Here is a 7,632-nt window from a genome sequence, read left to right as displayed (position 1 = left end):
TAATTAGCGAAGGCAGTCTCTCTCTCTCTCTCTCTCTCTCTCTCCCTCTCTCTCTCTCTCTCTCTCTCTGAGCCCCTGGACAAGGGGATGGGGAGAGCTCAGATCTCTGGTCAGAATATTAGAGGAAATAAAACACATTTGCTAATTTCAGAGAGATATACACATATTAACTCTTTCTCCACAGAGCCTTCGCAAATCCCCTGAAGAAATGTCTGGTTGAATAGGGGAAACTTACTATGTATTCCTGCCATTGTCTCGGGTTTCCTGAGAGGGGACCACTGTGTAGTTGAACATATTCAAAATTTTAGACGGATGAAATCGGATTCAGAAGCAAATGAATGTGGAAGGCCCTTCTGAACAGGGGGAACTAAAAGGAGGCGTGTGGTTTTCACACGACGCCTTTGTGCTCTAAAGGAGTAATTAAAGATGTGATGGGGAAACTGCACACAGGAAAATATACACTTGTGTCTATTAGGGAACGATCCTCTATAGAAGCCCTAGGCTGCCCTGGTATCTTATCTGAAGTGAGTCTGGGGTCACTACCCTTCTTCTCTTTCCTGTCTTCACTCCTCAGCTGAGCGTTGAGGCACTTTTTACACACGGCAAAACCTGGGTAGAAAACCGTGACTTTTTCAGATTAATTCATGTTTCACTGGGATGCTGTCCACTTCTATTTCAAAATATACGATCTTTAAAAAAAAGTCTGTGGGGGTGTGGAGGAGAGAGAATCTTTCTTCTTCGAAAACCAAACAAACAAAACATGTTTTTAGGATTAATATTTACTAAACATAAAACACACATCTCTGGTGTCTGTATATAATCCTGGAGGCAGGTACCATGTTTTGCTGGGTTGTGTTCTCAGGGACGTTTTAACTGAAGTGTAGCCAGTCCACCTTTATTTCTTTTCTGCTTGCGGTGGAGAACATCAGCGGCCCACTGCTGGCTTCCTGGTAAAACAGAGCCCAAACCCAGCTCCATTTTTTTCCCATATGTTAGGGACTCCCCGCTTGCATTGTCCCAGTAACTTTGCTCATTGTCACTATGAATGGGGGCAGTGGAAACTGGGATTCCTGGGAAGTGGTCATTTCAACCTCTGAAACCCTCGAGCGGCCCTGGGAGAAGTATGCATCCAGTGAGCCTCTCCCTGGAGCCAGTCTGCCTATCCCTGGCTCTTCACTCTATTAATGCCTCTGGCCTGGAATTTAGGGATTCCCAAAACCAATTGGTTTGGTAAGAAACTCTGATGTGGGCTGTAAGAACAGTTGGTTGGTTGTGTCTTCGTTTAGTTTGCATGAGTTATGTCTCCACACAATTGGTACTTGGAATTAGAAAGAAGGCAAAGGAGGAAGAATACTGATAAAAGCCCTGTAAAAATCAGAATTAGGGTATCACTGTTTAATTCTTTTCTTTCAATAACATAGCAATACTTTTTTTTAAAATCACTATTATTTTAGTCCTTATAATTTTTAACATCTGTATTTTTTTTTCTGACATGTATTTGGCAAGAGAAATATGAAGGCCTGAAAGGAACTAGCTGTGTGGACACTCACTCCTGATCAAAGACACTGTCAGTTCACTTGTGATTCTGCTGGGTTTCTCTTTCTTTCTTTCTTTCTTTCTTTCTTTCTTTCTTTCTTTCTTTCTTTCTTTCTTCCTTCCTTCCTTCCTTCCTTCCTTCCTTTCTTTCTTTCTTCCTTTCTTTCTTTCTTTTTTGTTTTTATTTTTTGTTTCCATTTTTGTTTGTTTTCTGTTTTGTTTTGTTTTGTTTGTTCTTTGGTTTATGGTTTCTTCATTGTTGTTGTTTTAAACTGGTCTCTCTATGTTGCTCTGGCTGTTCTCACCACGTAGAGCAGGCTGGCCTCAGACAGACAGACATCTGCCTGCCTCTGCCTCCCAGGTGCTGGGATTCAAAACTAGTTCCACACTGCCAGGATTATGCTGTTACATTTTAACCAAACTAGTGATTTGCCTCCCCCAGATCATTGACTAGTTAACTCTGCACGATTTCTGGTCTTCCTCTAGTTCAGTGCAGGCCACCTGGGTTCCTCTCATGACCAGGAATGCTTACGTGCACACAGTGGAGAAATCTGAACATGCTTCAGGAGGACAGCCCTCAGGAGCCAGGCTCTGAATAGTCCAGAGAGTAAGAGATTCCCCCTTAAGTCTAGGGTTCAAGAAGAGTAATGTCGAGCCAGCACGGAGTACCGGCCCTAAGAGTAAGCTGGGGAGGTCAGGGTGGGTGCTTTCTGGTTTAGACTTAACAGCCTTGGCATCAGTGTAAGAGGCTTCCTCTGAAGCATGCGCATTAACCTCACCCCTCCCTCCTCCAGAGAGAGAAAAATCATGACCAGAAATAAGAATTCCATAGCACGGATAGCCAAGAGAGCTAAAAGTGACAAGAAAGCTGGGGGACAGGGTGAAGGACAAGCCTTTGTGAAGATGAAAAAACATTAAAATAGCTAAAAAAAAAATCTGTATAGCGAGTCTGAACTTTAAAAGATAAGGGGGAATTTCTGATTAAATGCACAGTCTGTTAATCTCAGTAAAGCCTATCTAGATCAACAACTCTCAACTTCCCTAACGCTGCCGTTCCGCATGTTGTGGTGACTCCCAACCACAAAGTTATCCCATTGCTACTTCATAACCATAATTGTGCTACTGTTAGGAATCACATTATACGTGTTATCTGACATGGAGACTCCCAAAGGGGTCTCCACCCTCAGGTTGATAAGAATCACTGGTCTTTATGATTTCAACTTCGTCATTGTAATACAGGGTGAGATTGTATCACCAAGTAGGTGAGATTTCACTAGGTGACATTTCCTTCTGTGCATGCGTGTGTGCATGTGTGTGTATGGATGTGTGTGTATGCATGTGTGTGTGTCTGTGCATGTGTATGTGTGCGTGTGTGTGTACATGAGTAGTTAAGCAGATATACAGGCGTGTACAGGTATACAGGGTGTGCATGTGCATACAGAGACCAGAGGTCAATCTTGGCGACGTTCCTCAGAAACACATGGTATTTTAAGATAGTCTCATTGGCTCAACACTCTCGTGGTTGACTAGGTCTAACCACAGGCCATCAAGCCTTGATGCAAGGTTAATGGATCAAGTCTGCCTCCTCAGTGCTGGGATTGTAACAATGTGTCGCCATGACTAGCCTTTTCTGGGTCCTGGACATTGAACTAGGGTCCTCGTGCTTGTGCAGCAAACACTTTACAGGCAGCATTCCCAGGCCCAAGTGTGATAGTTTACACACAAATGTTGTTTATATTTTTTACACTGTGACCATTGTATGTTATCTAAGTGAACATTTTTTTGTTCTTTTATTCCTTCTTTCTTTCTTCCTTTCTTTCTTTCTTTCCTTCTCTTTCTTTCTTTCTTTCTTTCTTTCTTTCTTTCTTCCTTCCTTTAAGACAGGCTGTCCCTCTATAACCCAAGTTAGTCTCAAACTTACTATGTAATCGAAGGTGGCCTCAAAGTCACGATCTTCCTGCCTTACCTGAGTGCTGGGATTGTAGGAATGTGCCATCGTCCCATTCAGGTATCAATGGCTGGAGACCTTTGTCTTGTCCTGTTTCAGGAGGTGGCAGTCAAACCCAGGGCCTTGCACATGCTATGGCAAGGGCTGTATCAATGAGCTAGGGACCTTCAGTCCCTATCTGACATTTCCATAGTGGAGCTATATCAATCCTGCTCAACTTTAACTTCCAGGGAGACAGGAGCATTTAATACACTACGTTACGGCTTTCAGTCCCACACATTTGTTAAATATCATTAGCTAACTGTTGGCTTTGGAGTGGGGGATGTTTTGGTTTGGTTTGGTTTTCTAAGACAAGGTTTCTCTGTATAGCCTGGACTGTCCCGGAACTCGTCTTGTAGACCAGGCTAACCTCAAACTACCGGAGATCTGCCTTCCTCTGCCTCCCAAGTGCTGGGATGAAAGGTGTGTACCGCTGTGCCCAGCCCTAGCTAACTAGTTTCATCATGGCATAGTTAGGTATGCAAAGGCACAAGGTTCTGCAAAATGTATATAAAAAAGTACAAGTCAGATCTAGCAGGCTGCCGACCTCCTCTTAGGGAAGAGAAGGAGGTAGCATTTTAAACAGATACAATGTAATAATGCCACAGTTCTCGTTTCAAAGTCATCAGCTTAATTTAGTGTACCCGAGGATTTCTTTAAACTATTGTTTTACAGCTAGACCACATTTTTTTTATTCTTACAAATGTCGCTTATTCCCTATGACTAAATCCACTGGATTTTTCGACACTGTATGTGCATGCGGCTATTAAGAAAAGGAAAATACTCTACTCCTAGAAATATATCGTGTGGTAAAGATAAGATAAGCATGTGTTTGTTTTATGTCACACTAGAAGCATGGGTCCCTGTTGGGCATAACTGTTCAGGCAGGTGTGAGAGTTAATGGTATTTTTTAAAGGTTAATGTGTTCTTAAAGGATAATGTCTTTTTAAAAGAATCACGCATGTCCAACGTGCTCATGTAGATTTTACAGGTCAGTCTGTATTGAGTATCTCATACAGTCCTGGTAAGCTATGAAGTAAAGGCCTTTAGTACTACTGTGCCCTTTTATAGACCAGGAAGCAGATTCCCTGAGATGAAGTTACTTGCCAGGTCAGTGGGGAAAGAAGCTGGGTTGCAAACCAGGGAATCCGGCTTGAATACTCTTCAACCACAACAAACACATTCAACATAGCAAAACATTTTTTCTCAGAGACAGAAAGAAGACTTAGTTAAAACAAAACAGAACAAACAAAATCCCCATAGCTGGACAACCATCCTCACCAGAATGCTGACCTCTAGACACATAGGATATGAGTGCCAGAAAGGGAGAAACTATTTGATATCCAAGCCTCTCGTTTTCCAAAGGACAGAACAGAAACCTAGGGAAGAGCATGACTTTTATTATCAATTTAAAAAGAAAACCCAAATGCTAAGCTCTCCCGAGCAGGAACAGACCATTCTAGGAGGATCTGGGGAAGCTAAGGGCACACACAGCTGCGCGAATGAGAATTGTTAGCATTCTGCCTAAGCTCCGCCCAACAGCTACCTGGCAGCAGCCAGCTGTGCCTGACCCTATAAAGGGGGCTGCTTGCCCCTCCTCCTCCTCTTACCCTCTCTTACCCCTCTTGCTCTTTGTTCTTCTCTGTTCTTGCCCCTTTCCCCATCTCGACCCACCCCCCCATGTGCCCATGGCCTTTCCTCTCTTCTTCTACTCTTCTCTCATTAAAACCCCTCCATGTGGAACCATGGCGTTTGGGTGTCTTCTGTTCCGGCACGGGCCGAGATTCGGAACCCTAACAAGGATGCCACGCACGCCCTCCGGAGGCGTGGGTGTTGCTGCCATGTCTGAAAGGATGCTGAAGGGCTCGTCTGTGGGACGGAATGAGTGAGAGCATTGGCACAAACAAGGAGGAATAGGAAACCTTCACCTTTGAGTTCACGGCAAGAGCAAAACTAGGAAAAAGGACAAGGACACGAATTCCTTGGATTTAGCTTCCTTGCTTTTAATTGGAAACTGGTTCTGCTCAAAGAGCTACCTCTTGCCTTGAACAAGTTGAAAGTGCGAAAAGAGAGGAGATTTTGGCCAGACACGTAGATTTGAGTCAACAGGGCCCAAAGAACTAGTGTATACATGCACACATACACACCCATTCTCTCTCTCTCTCTCTCACACACACACACATACACACACACACATGCACACACTAATGGGCACACAACCGTTTTCACTTTTTTTTCCCTTTTGTATTCTTGCTACCAAAACATTAGAAATGGGGGAAATAGCACTTCGTTCACCGAGGCCCATACTCACGGAAGTCTGTTTGATCTGACAAACTCAAGAGACAAAGAACAGCCAAGCTCGGCCATGGCGAGATGCTTCCTCTTCCCTTTCGTAGTGCAACCTCGCCAGTCTTCAAGGTCACAATCTGTGCCTGGTGAGTGTGGTAGGCCACAAATGTAAGCACTGCTCTGAGCTCACATTCGCAAAGCTCCTATCTTTCAACCTACTGCGGCATTCATCTTTGTTCAAACAACAGAGGAGGTTAATTACTGTAGCCATCGCCCCTCCCCTCATGCTGTCTCCGAATTATGGTAAAATATCATTAATACAAACAACTTGGTGGCATTTCTTGACGAAAGAGACATCAGAGTACTAAGACGGTGGATGCTGGTCCACATACTTGTGTGCCTAGCTCCATATCTCGGCCACTCCTGTGTTAGTTTGGTGTCAGAAGTTAGTATTTGCAAAGGGGGGGAAACGGGTGCCCTCAGAAGGGAGAGCTGTCTTTGCTGCTGAGAGAATGCAGTCTTAATTAGGTAAACAAAGAGGTTTTTCATTACATTGTAAACACATTCCACAAAGAGACCCCCCATTTAAGTTTCTTTTTAAAGAAACTGGAAAATATTGAGAAAGTTAATTGGAGGTCACTCAAACGACAATTAATGAACAGACACAATTATCTCCTAGCTAGTGCGTGGCTCGAGGAATTTTTTTTTTTTTAATCTTTCACTTGTGGCCTTATTTTAAAACGTCGCGAATGGCAACCCAAATAGGGGCAGACACAATATTAAATGACAGATTTCTCTATTTATATTTAAATAACTATCTGCGTGAAATTATGCACAAATCATGGAATAATTCCTGGCAGAAATTACCATTTATGAAATAAAAAAAAGTATCTGAGAGATGCGGTGCTTGTCGCATTAAATTGCCCATTTCCAGGACGTCACATGCGCTCACACAATGCAGAGATGCGGCGTTGCTAGACCAATACAAATTGCTCACAATTGCTCACAATGTTAATGAAGATGGACAGGGAGGACTGAAAGGCACGAATTTACAAGCACCAGGGGAAGGGAGAGTGGCCATGTTCCCAACCTCTTCCTTCTTCTCTTTTTTTTATTTATTTTCTGCCTCGATAATATCTAAGGGAATGATGGTAACTTTAATAGGACCACTCTTGAGAAGGCTTTACCATGGGTTTTTTTATTTTGAATTTAAAATAGGGTGAATTTTTCCCCATTCGGGGTGAAAACTGTACATCATGAACCTGGGAGGGTTTACAGATAAAGCGAAGGAAAACGGATCCCAGTCTTCGAAGAAGCATGCATAGAGCAGACTAATTACACAAGTTAGATAACCTTTAAATTCAAGGAGAGTAGAATAGCTCCTCATCTGGGAAAGACCCTCTCGCCAACTTAAGGTAAAGCGTCTCTTCTCCCCACCTTCATCAGACCGTCTGCCCTGGGAAGCGCCTCAGCCTAGAAAAAAGAATAGGATGTGTTCTGAGGACAGACATATTTAGGCCAGAATTGCAGGATGGAAACTTTTCAGAGTCTGCCATAATGCATCATTCTGCCTAAACCTCAAAGACAGATCAACACTTGGGGCTTGGGGTGGGAAGGAGTAAGGGAGTTCCTTCTACACTTGGAGTCCAGTGAGGGAGTACCTTCTACACTTGGGGGGGCAGCAAGGAGTTCCTTCTACACTTGGGGACCAGCGAGGGAGTACCTTTTAGCCATGAGGGAAAGAGAGCAAGCTGGGTATCTGAGGTCCTCGAATCATTGGGCCACCTGCACCCTTCCACCAGACCCTCAATCAGCCAGAT

The sequence above is a fragment of the Rattus norvegicus genome, chromosome 15 (assembly GCF_036323735.1).
Source record: "Rattus norvegicus strain BN/NHsdMcwi chromosome 15, GRCr8, whole genome shotgun sequence".
Lineage (NCBI taxonomy): Eukaryota > Metazoa > Chordata > Mammalia > Rodentia > Muridae > Rattus > Rattus norvegicus.
This window is presented reverse-complemented; position numbering follows the sequence as displayed.